Raw genomic sequence first — 16,636 nt, 5'->3', positions numbered from 1 at the left:
CTCCGTAAGTTGAATGCACAAATTGAAGACCGTTCTGTTAGGTAACTCCGTTTTGGTTTTAGAAGCAGATATTTCTCAATACCGCGTTTGCTCCCATTCACCCGGGTATGACGAAACGCAGCTCCTGAAAGAACCGTGCTTCTCACTCTCTGATTCTGAAGGCGGATTCCACTCCCTTAGCTGAGCCAACACCCAGCAGTGCAGTTTGCAAGATACGTTCATTTTTTTGTTTTAGACGGCGATTTCCAGCTATATCTTAAATGCCTGGATTTGGCTGGGAAAATGCGTTTTCCACTTATTCACAGAAAGGGTTTAGAATCTCCTGCAAATACACATCAGTCTAACTCCGTAAGTTAAATACATACATTGTCAACCGTTCTGTTAGGTAGCTCCGTTTTAATTTTAAAAGCAGATCTTTCTCAATACCGCGTTTGTTCCATTTTACCCGGGTATAAAAAAACGCAGCTCCTGGAAGAAAGGTGCTTCTCACTCTCTGATTCTGAAGGCGGACTCAACATTCTTAGCTGACCGAACACCCAGCAGAGCAGTTTGCAAGATACGTTCTTTTTGTGTTTTAGATGGAGTTTTCCAGCTATTTCTTGAATGCCTGGATTTGGCTGAGAAAGTGCGTTTTCCAGTTCTTCACAGAAAGCGTTTAGAAACTACTGCAAACACACATCAGTTTAACTCGTTAAGTTGAATGCACACATTGAAGACCGTTTTGTTAGGTAGCTCCGTTTTGGTTTTAGAAGCAGATATTTCTCAATATCGCGTTTGCCCCCAATCACCCGGGTATACCGAAACGCAGTTCCTGGAAGAACCGTGCTTTTCACTCTCTGATTCTGAAGGCGGATTCAACTCCCTTAGCTGAGCGAACACCCAGCAGAGCAGTTTGCAAGATACGTTTTTTTCTGTGTTTTAGACGGAGATTTCCAGCTATTTCTTGAATGCCTGCATTTGGCTGGGAAAATGCGTTTTCCACTTCTTCACAGAAAGGGTTTAGAAACCCTGTAAACACACATCAGTTTAACACAATAAGTTCAATGCACATTGAAGACCGTTTTGTTAGGTAGCTCCGTTTCGGTTTTAGAAGCAGATATTTCTCAATATCGCCTTTGCTCCCATTAACCCGGGTATAACAAAACACAGCTCTGGAAAGGACCGTGCTTCTCACTCACTGATACTAAAGGCGTATTCACCTCCCTTAGGTGAGCGAACACCCAGCAGAGCAGTTTGCCAGATACGTTCTTTCTTTGTTTTAGACGGAGATTTCCAGCTATTTCTTGAATGCCTGGATTTGGCTGGATAAATGCGTTTTCCACTTCTTCACAGAAAGGGTTTAGAAACCCTGCAAACACACATCAGTTTAACACAATAAGTTGAATGTACACATTGAAGACCGTTCTGTTAGGAAGCTCGGTTTTGGTTTTAGAAGCAGATATTTCTCAATATCGCGTTTGCTCCCATTCACCCGGGTATAAAGAAGCACAGCTCCTGGAAGAACCGTGCTTCTCACTCTGTGATTCTGAAGGCGGATTCAACTCCCTTAGCTGAGCGAACACCCAGCAGAGCAGTTTGCAAATACGTGCTTTTTGTGTTTTAGACGGAGATTTCCAGCTATTTCTTGAATGCCTGGATTTGGCTGGGAAAATGCGTTTTCCACTTCTTCACAGAAAGGGTTTAGAAACTTCTAAAAACACACATCAGTTTAACTCCATAAGTTCAATGCACACATTGAAGACCGTTCTGTTAGGTAGCTCCGTTTTGGTTTTAGAAGGAGATATTTCTCAATACCGCATTCGCTCTCATCCACCCGAATATAACGAAACGCAGCTTCTGGAAGAACCGTGCTTCCCACTCTCTGATTCTGAAGGCGGATTCAACACCCTTAGCTGAGCGAACACCCAGCAGAGCAGTTTGCCAGATACGTTCTCTTTGTGTTTTATACGGAGATTTCCAGCTATTTCTTGAAAGCCTGGATTAGGCTGGAAAAATGCGTTTTCCACTTCTTCCCAGAAAGGGTTTAGAAACTTCTGCAAACACACATCAGTTTAACTCCGTAAGTTGAATGCACACATTGAAGACCGTTCTGTTAGGTAGCTCCGTTTTGGTTTTAGAAGCAGATATTTCTCAATATCGCGTTTGCTCCCATTCACCCGGGTGTAACCAAACACAGCTCCTGAAAGAACCGTGCTTCTCACTCTCTGATTCTGAAGGCGGATTCAACTCCCTTAGCTGAGCGAACACCCAGCAGAGCAGTTTGCCAGATACGTTCTTTTTGTGTTTTAGACGGAGATTTTCAGCTATTTCTTGAATGCCTAGGTTTGGCTGGGAAAATGCGTTTTCCACGTCTTCACAGAAAGGGTTTAGAAACTCCTGCAAAGACACATCAGTTTAACTCTGTAAGTTGAATGCCCACATTGAAGACCGTTCTGTTAGGTAGCTTTCTTTTGGTTTTTCAATCAGATATTTCTCAATATCGCGTTTTATCCTATTCTTCCGGGTATAAAGAAACACAGCTCCTGGAAGAACCGTGCTTCTCATTCTCTGATTCTGAAGGCAGATTCAACTCCCTTAGCTGAGTGAACACCCAGTAGAGCAGTTTGCCAGATACGTTCTTTTTGTGTTTTAGACGGAGATTTCCAGCTATTTCTTGAATGCCTGGATTTGGCCGGAAAAATGCGGTTTCCACTTCTTCACAGAAAGGGTTTAGAAACTCCTGCAAACACACATCAGTTTAACTCCGTAAGTTCAATGCACAGATTGTAGACCGTTCTGTTAGGTAGCTCCGTTTTGATTTTAGAAGCAGATATTTTTCAATATCGCCTTTGCTCCCATTAACCCGGGTATAACAAAACACAGCTCCGGGAAGAACCGTGCTTCTCACTTTCTGATACTGAAGGCGGATTCAACTCCCTTAGGTGAGCGAACACCCAGCAGAGCAGTTTGCCAGATACGTTCGTTTTGTGTTTAAGACGGAGATTTCCAGGTATTTCTCGAATGCCTGGATTTGGCTGGGAAACTGCATTTTCCACTTCTTCACAGAAAGTGTTTAGAAACTCCAGCAAACACACATCAGTTTAACTCCGTAAGTTGAATGGACACATTGAAGAGCGTTCTGTTAGGTAGCTCCGTTTTGGTTTTAGAAGCAGATATTTCTCAATATCGCGTTTGCTCCCATTCACCCGGGTATAACGAAACATAGCTCCTGGAAGAACCGTGCTTCTCAATCTGTGATTCTGAAGGCGGATTCAACTCCCTTAGCTGAGCGAACACCCAGCAGAGCAGTTTGCCAGATACGCTCTTTTTGAGTTTTAGACCGAGATTTCCCGATATTTCTTGAATGCCTAGATTTGGCTGGGAAAATGTGTTTTCCACTTCTTCACAGAAAGTGTTTAGAAACCCCTGCAAACACACATCAGTATAACTCCATAGGTTCAATGCACACATTGAAGACCGTTCTCTTAGGTAGCTCCGTTTTTGTTTTAGAAGCAGATATTTCTCAATATAGCGTTTGCTCTCATTAACCCGTGTATAACGAAACACAGCTCTGGGAAGAACCGTGCTTCTCACTCTCTGATACTGAAGGCGGATTCAACTCCCTGAGGTGAGCGAACACACAGCAGAGCACTTTGCCAGATATGTTCTTTTTCTGTTTTAGACGGAGGTTTCCAGCCATTTCTTGAATGCCTGGATTTGGCTGGGAAAATGCGTTTTCCACTATTTCACAGAAAGGGTTTAGAAACTCCTGCAAACACACATCAGTTCGACTCCGTAAGTTGAATGCACACATTGAAGACCGTTCTGTTAGGTAGCTCCGTTTTGGTTTACGAAGCAGATATTTCTCAATATCTCGTTTGCTCCGATTCACTTGGGTATAACGAAACACAGCTCCTGGAAGAACCGTGCTTCTCACTCTCTGATTCTGAAGGCGGATTCAACTCCCTTAGCTGAGCGAACACCCAGCAGAGCACTTTGCAAGATACATTCTTTTTGTGTTTTAGACGGAGATTTCCAGCTATTTCTTGAATGCCTGCATTTGGCTGGGAAAATGCGTTTTCCACTTCTTCACAGAAAGGGTTTAGAAACTACTGCTAACACATATCAGTTTAAATCCGTAAGTTGAATGCACACATTGAAGACCGTTCTCTTAGGTAGCTCCGTTTTGGTTTTAGAAGCAGATGTTTCTCAATATCGCGTTTGCACCCATTCACCCGGGTATAACGAAACACAGCTCCTGGAAAAACCGTGCTTCTCACTCTCTGATTCTGAAGGCGGATTCAACTGCCTTAGCTGAGCGAACAACCAGCAGAGCAGTTTGCCAGATACGTTTTTTTCGTGTTTTAGACGGAGATTTCCAGCTATTTCTTGAATGCCTGGATTTGGCTGGGAAAATGCGTTTTCCACTTCTTCACAGAAAGGGTTAGGAACTTTTGCAAACAAACATCTGTTTAACTCCGTAAGTTGAATAGACACATTGAAGATCGTTCTGTTAGGTAGCTCCGATTTGGTTTTAGAAAAAGATATTTCTCAATACCGCGTTTGCTCCCATTCACCCGAATATAACGAAACGCAGCTCCTGGAAGAACCGTGCTTCTCACTCTCTGATTCTGAAGGCGAATTCAACTCCCTTAGCTGAGCGAACACCCAGCCGAGCAGTTTGCAAGATACGTTCTTTTTGTGGTTTAGACGGAGATTTTCTGCTATTTCTTGAATGCCTGGATTTGGCTGGGAAAATGCGCTTTCCACTTCTTCACAGAAAGGGTTTAGAAACTCCTGCAAACACACATCAGTTTAACTCCATAAGTTGAATGTACACATTGAAGATCGTTCTGTTAGTTAGCTCCGTTTTGGTTTTAGAAGCAGATATTCCTCAATATGGCGTTTGCTGCCATTTAGCCGAATATAACGAAAGACAGCTCTGGGAAGAACCGTGCTTCTCACTCTCTGATACTGAAGGCGGATCCAACTCCCTTAGGTGAGCGAACACCCAGCAGAGCAGTTTGCCAGATACGTTCTTTTTGTGTTTTAGACGGAGATTTCCAGCTATTTCTTGAATGCCTGGATTTGGCTGGGAATATGCGTTTTCCACTTCTTCACAGAAAGGGTTTAGAACCTCCTGAAAACACACATCAGTTTAACTCCGTAAGTTCAATGCACACATTGAAGACCGTTGTGTTAGGTAGCTCCGTTTTGGTTTATGAAGCAGATATTTCTCAATACCGCGTTTGCTCCCATTCACCCGGGTATAACGAAACACAGCTCCTGGAAGAACCGTGCTTTTCACTCTCTGATTCTGAAGGCGGATTCCACTTTCTTAGCTGAGCGAAAAACCAGCAGAGCAGTTTTCCAGATACGTTCTTTTTGTGTTTTAGACGGAGATTTTCTGCTATTTCTTGAATGCCTGGATTTGGCTGGGAATATGCGTTTTCCACTTCTTCACAGAAAGGGTTTAGAAACTCCTGCAAACACACATCAGTTTAACTGCGTATGTTGAATGCACACATTGAAGACCGTTCTGTTACGTAGTTCCGTTTTGGTTATAGAAGCACATATTTCTTAATATAGCGTTTGCTCCCATTCACCCGAGTATAACGAAACACAGCTCCTGGAAGATCCGCGCTTCTCACTCTCTGATTCTGAAGGCGGATTCAACTCCATTAGCTGAGCGAACACCCAGCAGAGCAGTTTGCAAGATACGTTCTTTTTGTGTTTTAGACGGAGATTTCCAGCTATTTCTTGAATGCCTGGATTTGGCTGGGAAAATGCGTTTTCCAATTCTTCACAGAAAGGGTTTAGAAACTCCTGCAAACACACATCAGATTAACTCCGTATGTTGAATGTACACATTTAAGACCGTTCTGTTAGTTAGCTCCGTTTTGGTTTTAGAAGCAGATATCCCTCAATATGGCGTTTGCTGCAATTTACCCGGGTATAACGAAACACAGTTCTGGGAAGAATCGTGATTCTCACTCTCTGATACTGAAGGCGGATCCAACATTCTTAGGTGAGCGAACACCCAGCAGAGCAGTTTGCCACATACGTTCTTTCTGTGTTTTAGACGGAGATTTCCAGCTATTTGTTGAATGCCTGGATTCGGCTGGGAATATGCGCTTTCCACTTCTTCACAGAAAGGGTTTAAAAACTCCTGCAAACACACATCAGTTTAACTCCGTAAGTTGAATGCACACATTGAAGACCGTTCTGTTACGTAGCTCCGTTTTGGTTTATGAAGCAGATATTTCTCAATATCGCGTTTGCTCCCATTCACCTGGGTATAAGGAAACACAGCTACCTGGAAGAACCGTGCTTCTCACTCTCTGATTCTGAAGGCGGATTCAACTCCCTTAGCTGAGCGAACCTCCAGCAGAGCAGTTTGCCAGATACGTTCTGTTTTTGTTTTAGACGGAGATTTCCAGCTATTTCTTGAATGCGTGGATTTGGCTGGCAAAATGCCTTTTCCACTTCTTCACAGAAAGGGTTTAGAAACTCCTGCAAACACACATCAGTTTGCCTCCTTAAGTTAAATGCACACATTTTAGACCGTTTTGTTAGGTAACTCTATTTTGGTTTTAGAAGCAAATATTTCTCAATACCCAGTTTGATCCAATTCACCCGGGTATAACAAAACGCAGCTCCTCGAAGAAACATGCTTCTCACGCTCTGATTCTGAGGGCGGATTCAACTCCCTTAGCTGAGCGATCACCCGGCAGAGCAGTTTGCAAGATACGTTCTTTTTGTGTTTTAGACAGAGATTTCCAGCTATTACTTGAATGTCTGGATTTGGCTGGGAAAATGCGTCTTCCACTTCTTCACAGAAAGGGATTAGTAACTCCTGCCAACACAAATCAGTTTAACTCCGTAAGTTGAATGCACACATTGAAGACCGTTCTGTTCGGTAGCTCTGTTTTGTTTTTAGAAGCACATATTTCTCAATACCGCGTTTGCTCCCATTCACCCGTATATAACGAAACGCAGCTCCTGGAAGAACCGTGCTTCTCACTCTCTGATTCTGCAGGCGGATTCAACTCCCTTAGCTGAGCGAACACCCAGCAGAGCAGTTTGCAATATACGTTCTTTCTGTGTTTTAGACGGAGATTTTCAGCTATTTCTTGAATGCATGGATTTGGAGAGGAAAATGCGTTTTCCAGTTCTTCACAGAAATGATTTAGAAACTCCTGCAAACACACATAAGTTTAACTCCATAAGTTGAATGCACACATTGAAGACCGTTCTGTTAGGTAGCTTTGTTTTGGTTTTAGAAGCAGATATTTCTCAATACCGCGTTTTCTCCCATTCACCCGTAGAGAGCGAAACGTAGCTCCTGGAAGAACCGTGCTTCTTACTCTCGGATTCTGAAGGCGGATTCAACTCCCTTAGCTGACCGAACACCCAGCAAAGCAGTTTGCAAGACACGTTCTTTTTGTGTTTTAGACGGAGATTTCCATCTATTTCTTGAATTCCTGGATTTGGCAGGGAAAATGCGTTTTCCACTTCTTCACAGAAAGGATTTAGAAACTCTTGCAAACACACATCAGTTTAACTCCGTAAGTTGAATGCACACATTGCAGACCGTTCTGTTAGGTAGCTTTGTTTTGGTTTTAGAAGCAGGTATTTCTCAATACCACGTTTGTTCCAATTCTCCCGGGTATAACGAAACGCAGATCCTGGAAGAAACGTGCTTCTCAGTCTCTGATTCTGAAGGCGGATTCAACTCCCTTAGCTGAGCGAACACCCAGCAGAGCAGTTTGCAAGATACGTTCTTTCTGTGTTTTAGACGGAGATTTCCAGCTATTTCTTGAATGCATGGATTTGGCGGGGAAAATGCGTTTTCCACTCCTTCACAGAAAGGGTTTAGAAACTCCAGCAAACACACATCACTTTAACTCCGTAGGTTGAATGCACACATGGAAGACCGTTCTGTTAGGTAGCTCCGTTTTGGTTTTAGAAGCAGATATTTCTCAATATCGCGTTAGCTCCCATTCAACCGGGTATAACGAAACACAGCTCCTGGAAGAACAGTGCTTCTCACTCTGTGATTCTGAATGCGGATTCAACTTCCATACCTGAGCGAACACGCAGCGGAGCAGTTAGCAAGATAGGTACTTTTTTTGTTTTAGACGGAGATTTCCAGCTATTTCTTGAATGCCTGAATTTGGCTGGAAAAATGCCTTTTCCACTTCTTCAAAAAAAGGGTTTAGAAACTCCTGCTAACACACATCAGTTTAACTCCGTAAGTTGAATGCACACATTGAAGACCGTTCTGTTAGGTAGCACTGTTTTGGTTCTAGAAGCAGATATTTCTCAATACCGCGTTTGCTCCCATTCACGTGGGTATAACGAAACACAGCTCCTGGAAAAACCATGCTTCTCATTCTCTGATTCTGAAGGCAAATCCAACATTCTTGGCTGAGCGAACACCCAGCAGAGCAGTTTGCCAGATACGTTCTTTTTGTGTTTTAGACGGACATTTCCAGCTATTTCTTCAATGCCTGGATTTGGCTGGGAAAATGCGTTTTCCACTTCTTCACAGAAAGGGTTTAGAAACTCCTGCAAATACACATCAGTCTAAATCCGTAAGTTGAATACATACATTGAAAACCGTTCTGTTAGGTAGCTCCGTTTATGTTTTAGAAGCAGATATTTCTCAATACCGCGTTTGCTCCCATTTACCCGAATATAACGAAACGCAGGTCCTGGAAAAACCGTGCTTCCCACTCTCTGATTCTGAAGGCGGATTTAACTCCCTTAGCTGAGCGAACACCCAGCAGAGCAGTTTGCAAGATACGTTCTTTTACTGTTTTAGACGGAGATTTCCAGGTATTCCTTGAATGCCTGCATTTGGCTGTGAAAATGCGTTTTCCACTTCTTCACAGAAAGGGTTTAGAAACTCCTGCAAACACACATCAGTTTAACTCCGTAAGTTGAATGCACACATTGAAGACCGTTCTGTTAGGTAGCTCCGTTTTGGTTTTAGAAGCAGATAATTCTCAATATTGCGTTTGTTCCAATTAACCCGTGTATAACGAAACGCAGCTCCTGGAAGAACCGTGCTTCTCACTCTCTGATTCTGAAGGCTGATTCAACTCCCTTAGCTGAGTGAACACCCAGCAGAGTAGTTTGCAAGATACGTTCCTTTTGTGTTTTAGACGGAGATTTTCAGCTATGTATTAAATGCCTGGATTTGGCTGGGAAAATGGGTTTTCCACTTCTTCACAGAAAGGGTTTTTAAACTCCTGCAAACACACATCAGTTTACCTCCGTAACTTGAATGCACACATTGAAGACCATTCTTTTAGGTAGCTCCGTTTTGGCTTTAGAAGCAGATATTTCTCAATACCGCGTTTGCCCCCATTCACCCGGATATAACGAAACGCAGCTACTGGAAGAACCGTGCTTCTCACTCTTTGATTCTGAAGGCGGATTCAACTCCCTAAGCTGAACGAACACCCAGCAGAGCAGTTTGCAAGATACGTTCTTTTTGTGTTTTAGACGGAGATTTCCAGCTATTTCTTGAATTCCTGGATTTGGCTGGGAAAATGCGTTTTCCACTTCTTCAAAGAATGGGTTTAGAAACTCTTGCAAACACACATCAGTTTAACTCCATAAGTTGAATGCACACATTGAAGACCGCTCTGTTAGGTAGCTCCGTTTTGGTTTTAGAAGCAGATATTTCTCAATATCTCGTTTGCTCCCACTAACCCGGGTATAACAAAACACAGCTCTGGGAAGAACCGTGCTTCTCACTCTCTGATACTGAAGGCGAATTCAACTCCCTTAGGTGAGCGAAAACCCAGCAGATCAGTTTGCCAGATACGTCCTTTTTGTGTTTTAGACGGAGATTTCCAGCTATTTCTTGAATGCCTGGATTTGGCAGAGAAAATGCGTTTTCCACTTCTTCACAGAAAGGGTTTAGAAACTCCTGAAAACACACATCAGTTTAACTCCGTAAGTTGAATGTACTCATTGAAGACCGTTCTGTTAGGTAGCTCCGTTTTGGTTTTAGAAGCAGATATTTCTAAATATCGCGTTTGCTCCCATTCACCCGGGTATAATAAAACACAGCTCCTGGAAGAACCGTGCTTCTAACTCTCTAATTTTGAAGGCGGATTTAACTCCCTTACCTGAGCGACCACCCAGCAGAGCAGTTTGCCAGATACGTTCTTTTTGTGTTTTAGACGGAGATTTTCAGCTATTTCTTGAATGCCTGGATTTGGCTGGGAAAATGCGTTTTCCACTTCTTCAGAGGAAGGGTTTAGAAACCTTGCAAACACACATCAGTTTAACACCATAAGTTGAACGCACACATTGAAGACCGTTCTGTTAGGTAGCTCCGTTTTGGTTTTAGAAGCAGATATTTCTCAATATCGCTTTTGCACCCATTCACCCGGGTATAACGAAACACAGCTTCTGGAAGAACCGTGCTTCTCACTCTCTGATTCTGAAGGCGGATTCAACTCCCTTAGTGAGCGAACACCAGCAGAGCACTTTGCAAGATACGTTCTTTTTGTGTTTTAGACGGAGATTTCCAGCTATTTCTTGAATGCCTGGATTTGGCTGGGAAAATGCGTTTTCCACTTCTTCACAGAAAGGTTTTAGAAACACCTGCAAACACGCATCAGTTTGCCTCCTTACGTTTAATGCACACATTGAAGACCGTTCTGTTAGGTAGCTCTGTTTTGGTTTTAGAAGCAGATATTTCTCAATACCGAGTTTGATCCAATTCACCCGGGTATAACAAAACGCAGCTCCTCGAAGAAACGTGCTTCTCACTCTCTGATTCTGAGGGCGGATTCAACTCCCTTAGCTGAGCGAACACCCGGCAGAGCAGGTTGCAATATACGTTCTTTTTGTGTTTTAGACGGAGATTTCTAGCTATTACATGAATGTCTGGATTTGGCTGGGAAAATGCGTTTTCCACTTCTTCACAGAAAGGGTTTAGAAACTGCTGCAAACACAAATCAGTTTAACTCCGTAAGTTGAATGCACACATTGAGGACCGTTCTCTAGGTAGCTCCGTTTTTGTTTTAGAAGCAGATATTTCTCAATATCGCGTTTGATCCCATTCACCCGGGTATAACTAAACACAGCTCTGGGAAGAACCGTGCTTCTAACTCTATGATTCGGAAGGCGGATTCAACTCCCTTAGCTGAGCGAACACTTAGCAAAGCAGTTTGCCACATACGTTCTTTTTTTGTTTTACACGGAGATTTCCAGCTATTTCTTGAATGCCTGGATTTGGCTGGGAAAATGCGTTTTCCACTTCTTCACAGAAAGGGTTTAGAAACTCCTGCAAACACACATCAGTTTATCTCCGTAAGTTGAATGCACACATTGAAGACCGTTCTGTTAGGTAGCTCCGTATTGGATTTAGAAGGAGGTATTTCTCAATACCGCGTTTGCTTCCATTAACCCGGGTATAACAAAACACAGCTCTGGGAAGAACCGTGCTTCTCACTCACTGATACTGAAGGCGGATTCAACTTTCTTAGGTGAGCGAACATCCAGCAGAGTAGTTTGCCAGATACGTTCTTTTTCTGTTTTAGACGGAGATTTCCAGCTATTTCTTGAATGCCTGGATTTCGCTGGGAAAATGCGTTTTCCACTTCTTCACAGAAACAGTTTAGAAACTCCTGCAAACACACATCAGTTTAACTCCGTAAGTTGAATGCACACATTGAAGACCGTTCTTTTAGGTAGCTCCGTTTTGGTTTTAAAAGCAGATATTTCTCAATACCGCGTTTGTTCCAATTTACTCGGGTAGAAAAAAACGCAGCTCCTGGAAGAAAGGTGCTTCTCACTCTCTGATTCTGAAGGCGGACTCAACTCCCTTAGCTGAGCGAACACCCAGCAGAGCAGTTTGCAAGATACGTTCTTTTTGTGTTTTAGACGGAGATTTCCAGCTATTTCTTGAATGCCTGGATTTGGCTGGGAAAATGCGTTTTCCAGTTCTTCACAGAAAGGGTTTAGAAACTCCTGCAAACACACATCAGTATAACTCCGTAAGTTGAATGCACACATTGAAGAAAGTTTTGTTAGGTAGCTCCGATTTGGTTTTAGAAGCAGATATTTCTCAATATCGCGTTTGCCCCCAATCACCCGGGTATACCGAAACGCAGCTCCTGGAAGAACCGTGCTTCTCACTCTCTGATTCTGAAGGCGGATTCAACTCCCTTAGCTGAGCGAACACCCAGCAAAGCAGTTTGCAAGATACGTTCTTTTTGTGTTTTAGACGGAGATTTCCAGCTATTTCTTGAATGCCTGGATTTGGCTGGGAAAATGCGTTTTCCACTTCTTAACAGAAAGGGTTTAGAAACCCTGTAAACACACATCAGTTTAACACAATAAGTTCAATGCACACATTGAAGACCGTTCTGTTAGGTAGCTCCGTTTCGGTTTTAGAAGCAGATATTTCTCAATACCGCGTTTTCTCCCATTCATCCGTAGATAGCGAAACGCAGCTCCTGGAAAAACCGTGCTTCTCACTCTCTAATTCTGGAGGCGGATTCAACTCCCTTAGCTGAGCGAACACCCAGCAAAGCAGTTTGCACGACACGTTCCTTTTGTGTTTTAGACGGAGATTTCCAGCTATTTCTTGAATTCCTGGATTTGGCTGGGAAAATGCGTTTTTCACTTCTTCAAAGAATGGGTTTAGAAACTCCTGCAAACACACGTCAGTTTAACTCCATAAGTTGAATGCACACATTGATGACCGTTCGGTTAGGTAGCTCCGTTTTGGTTTTAGAAGGAGATATTTCTCAATATCGCGTTTGCTCCCATTCACCCGGGTATAACGAAACACAGCTTCTGGAAGAAAGGTGCTTCTCACACTCTGATTCTGAAGACACACTCAACTTCCTTAGCTGAGCGAGCAGCCAGCAGAGTAGTTTGCCAGATACGTTCTTTTTCTGTTTTAGACGGAGATTCCCAGCTATTTCTTGAATGCCTGGATTTCGCTGGGGAAATGCGTTTTCCACTTCTTCACAGAAACAGTTTAGAAACTCCTGCAAACACACATCAGTTTAACTCCGTAAGTTGAATGCACACATTGAAGACCGTTCTTTTAGGTAGCTCCGTTTTGGTTTTAAAAGCAGATCTTTCTCAATACCGCGTTTGTTCCAATTTACCCGGGTATAAAAAAACGCAGCTCCTGGAAGAAAGGTGCTTCTCACTCTCTGATTCTGAAGGCGGACTCAACATTCTTAGCTGACCGAACACCCAGCAGAGCAGTTTGCAAGATACGTTCTTTTTGTGTTTTAGACGGAGTTTTCCAGCTATTTCTTGAATGCCTGGATTTGGCTGAGAAAGTGCGTTTTCCACTTCTTCACAGAAAGGGTTTAGAAACCCTGTAAACACACATCAGTTTAACACAAGAAGTTCAATGCACACATTGAAGACCGTTCTGTTAGGTAGCTCCGTTTCGGTTTTAGAAGCAGATATTTCTCAATATCGCCTTTGCTCCCATTCACCCGGATATAACAAAACACAGCTCTGGAAAGGACCGTGCTTCTCACTCACTGATACTAAAGGCGTATTCACCTCCCTTAGGTGAGCGAACACCCAGCAGAGCAGTTTGCCAGATACGTTCCTTTTGTGTTTTAGACGGAGATTTCCAGCTATTTCTTGAATGCCTGGATTTCGCTGGGAAAATGCGTTTTCCACTTCTTCACAGAATGGGTTTAGAAACTCCTGCAAACACACGTCAGTTTAACTCCATAAGTTGAATGCACACATTGATGACCGTTCTGTTAGGAAGCTCGGTTTTGGTTCTAGAAGGAGATATTTCTCAATATCGCATTTGCCCCCATTCACCCGGGTATAACGAAACACAGCTTCTGGAAGAAAGGTGCTTCTCACTCTCTGATTCTGAAGGCGGACTCAACTCCCTTAGCTGAGGGAACACCCAGCAGAGCAGTTTGCAAGATACGTTCTATTTGTGTTTCAGACGGAAATTTTCAGCTATTTCTTGAATGCCTGGATTTGGCTGAGAAAATGCGTTTTCCACTTCTTCACAGAAAGGGTTTAGAAACTCCTGCAAACACATATGAGTTTACCTCCGTAAGTTGAATGCACAAATTGAAGACCGTTCTGTTAGGTAACTCCGTTTTGGTTTTAGAAGCAGATATTTCTCAATACCGCGTTTGCTCCCATTCACCCGGGTATGACGAAACGCAGCTCCTGAAAGAACCGTGCTTCTCACTCTCTGATTCTGAAGGCGGATTCCACTCCCTTAGCTGAGCCAACACCCAGCAGTGCAGTTTGCAAGATACGTTCATTTTTTTGTTTTAGACGGCGATTTCCAGCTATATCTTAAATGCCTGGATTTGGCTGGGAAAATGCGTTTTCCACTTATTCACAGAAAGGGTTTAGAATCTCCTGCAAATACACATCAGTCTAACTCCGTAAGTTAAATACATACATTGTCAACCGTTCTGTTAGGTAGCTCCGTTTTGGTTTTAGGACATATTTCTCAATATCGCGTTTGCTCCCATTCACCCGAAAATAACGAAACACAGCTCCTGGAAGAACCGTGCTTCTCACTCTCTGATTCGGAAGGCGGATTCAACTCCCTTAGCTGAGCGAAGACCCAGCAGAGCAGTTTGCAAGATACGTTCTTTCTTTGTTTTAGACGGAGATTCCCAGCTATTTCTTGAATGCCTGGATTTGGCTGGGAAAATGCGTTTTCCTCTTCTTCGCAGAAAGGGTTTAGAAACCCTGCAAACACACATCAGTTTAACACAATAAGTTGAATGTACACATTGAAGACCGTTCTGTTAGGAAGCTCCGTTTTGGTTTTAGAAGCAGATATTTCTCAATATCACGTTTGCTCCCATTCACCCGGGTATAAAGAAGCACAGCTCCTGGAAGAACCGTGCTTCTCACTCTGTGATTCTGAAGGCGGATTCAACTCCCTTAGCTGAGCGAACACCCAGCAGAGCAGTTTGCAAATACGTGCTTTTTGTGTTTTAGACGGAGATTTCCAGCTATTTCTTGAATGCCTAGATTTGGCTGGGAAAATGTGTTTTCCACTTCTTCACAGAAAGTGTTTAGAAACCCCTGCAAACACACATCAGTATAACTCCATAGGTTCAATGCACACATTGAAGACCGTTCTCTTAGGTAGCTCCGTTTTGGTTTTAGAAGCAGATATTTCTCAATATAGCGTTTGCTCCCATTAACCCGTGTATAACGAAACACAGCTCTGGGAAGAACCGTGCTTCTCACTCTCTGATACTGAAGGCGGATTCAAATCCCTGAGGTGAGCGAACACACAGCAGAGCACTTTGCCAGATATGTTCTTTTTCTGTTTTAGACGGAGGTTTCCAGCCATTTCTTGAATGCCTGGATTTGGCTGGGAAAATGCGTTTTCCACTATTTCACAGAAAGGGTTTAGAAACTCCTGCAAACACACATCAGTTCGACTCCGTAAGTTGAATGCACACATTGAAGACCGTTCTGTTAGGTAGCTCCGTTTTGGTTTACGAAGCAGATATTTCTCAATATCTCATTTGCTCCGATTCACTTGGGTATAACGAAACACAGCTCCTGGAAGAACCGTGCTTCTCACTCTCTGATTCTGAAGGCGGATTCAACTCCCTTAGCTGAGCGAACACCCAGCAGAGCACTTTGCAAGATACGTTCTTTTTGTGTTTTAGACGGAGATTTCCAGCTATTTCTTGAATGCCTGCATTTGGCTGGGAAAATGCGTTTTCCACTTCTTCACAGAAAGGGTTTAGAAACTACTGCAAACACATATCAGTTTAAATCCGTAAGTTGAATGCACACATTGAAGACCGTTCTCTTAGGTAGCTCCGTTTTGGTTTTAGAAGCAGATGTTTCTCAATATCGCGTTTGCACCCATTCACCCGGGTATAACGAAACACAGCTCCTGGAAAAACCGTGCTTCTCACTCTCTGATTATGAAGGCGGATTCAACTGCCTTAGCTGAGCGAACAACCAGCAGAGCAGTTTGCCAGATACGTTTTTTTCGTGTTTCAGACGGAGATTTCCAGCTATTTCTTGAATGCCTGGATTTGGCTGGGAAAATGCGTTTTCCACTTCTTCACAGAAAGGGTTAGGAACTTTTGCAAACAAACATCTGTTTAACTCCGTAAGTTGAATAGACACATTGAAGATCGTTCTGTTAGGTAGCTCCGATTTGGTTTTAGAAAAAGATATTTCTCAATACCGCGTTTGCTCCCATTCACCCGAATATAACGAAACCCAGCTCCTGGAAGAACCGTGCTTCTCACTCTCTGATTCTGAAGGCGGATTTAACTCCCTTAGCTAAGCGAACACCCAGCAGAGCAGTTTGCAAGATACGTTCTTTTTGTGTTTTAGACGGAGATTTTCTGCTATTTCTTGAATGCCTGGATTTGGCTGGGAAAATGCGCTTTCCACTTCTTCACAGAAAGGGTTTAGAAACTCCTGCAAACACACATCAGTTTAACTCCATAAGTTGAATGCACACATTGAAGACCGTTCTGTTAGGTAGCTCCGTTTTGGTTTTAGAAGCAGATATTCCTCAATATGGCGTTTGCTGCCATTTAGCCGAATATAACGAAAGACAGCTCTGGGAAGAACCGTGCTTCTCACTCTCTGATACTGAAGGCGGATCCAACTCCCTTAGGTGAGC

Source organism: Callithrix jacchus, chromosome 20 (genome assembly GCF_049354715.1).
Source record: "Callithrix jacchus isolate 240 chromosome 20, calJac240_pri, whole genome shotgun sequence".
Classification (NCBI taxonomy): Eukaryota; Metazoa; Chordata; class Mammalia; order Primates; family Cebidae; genus Callithrix; species Callithrix jacchus.
Note: the sequence above shows the minus strand (reverse complement) of the source record.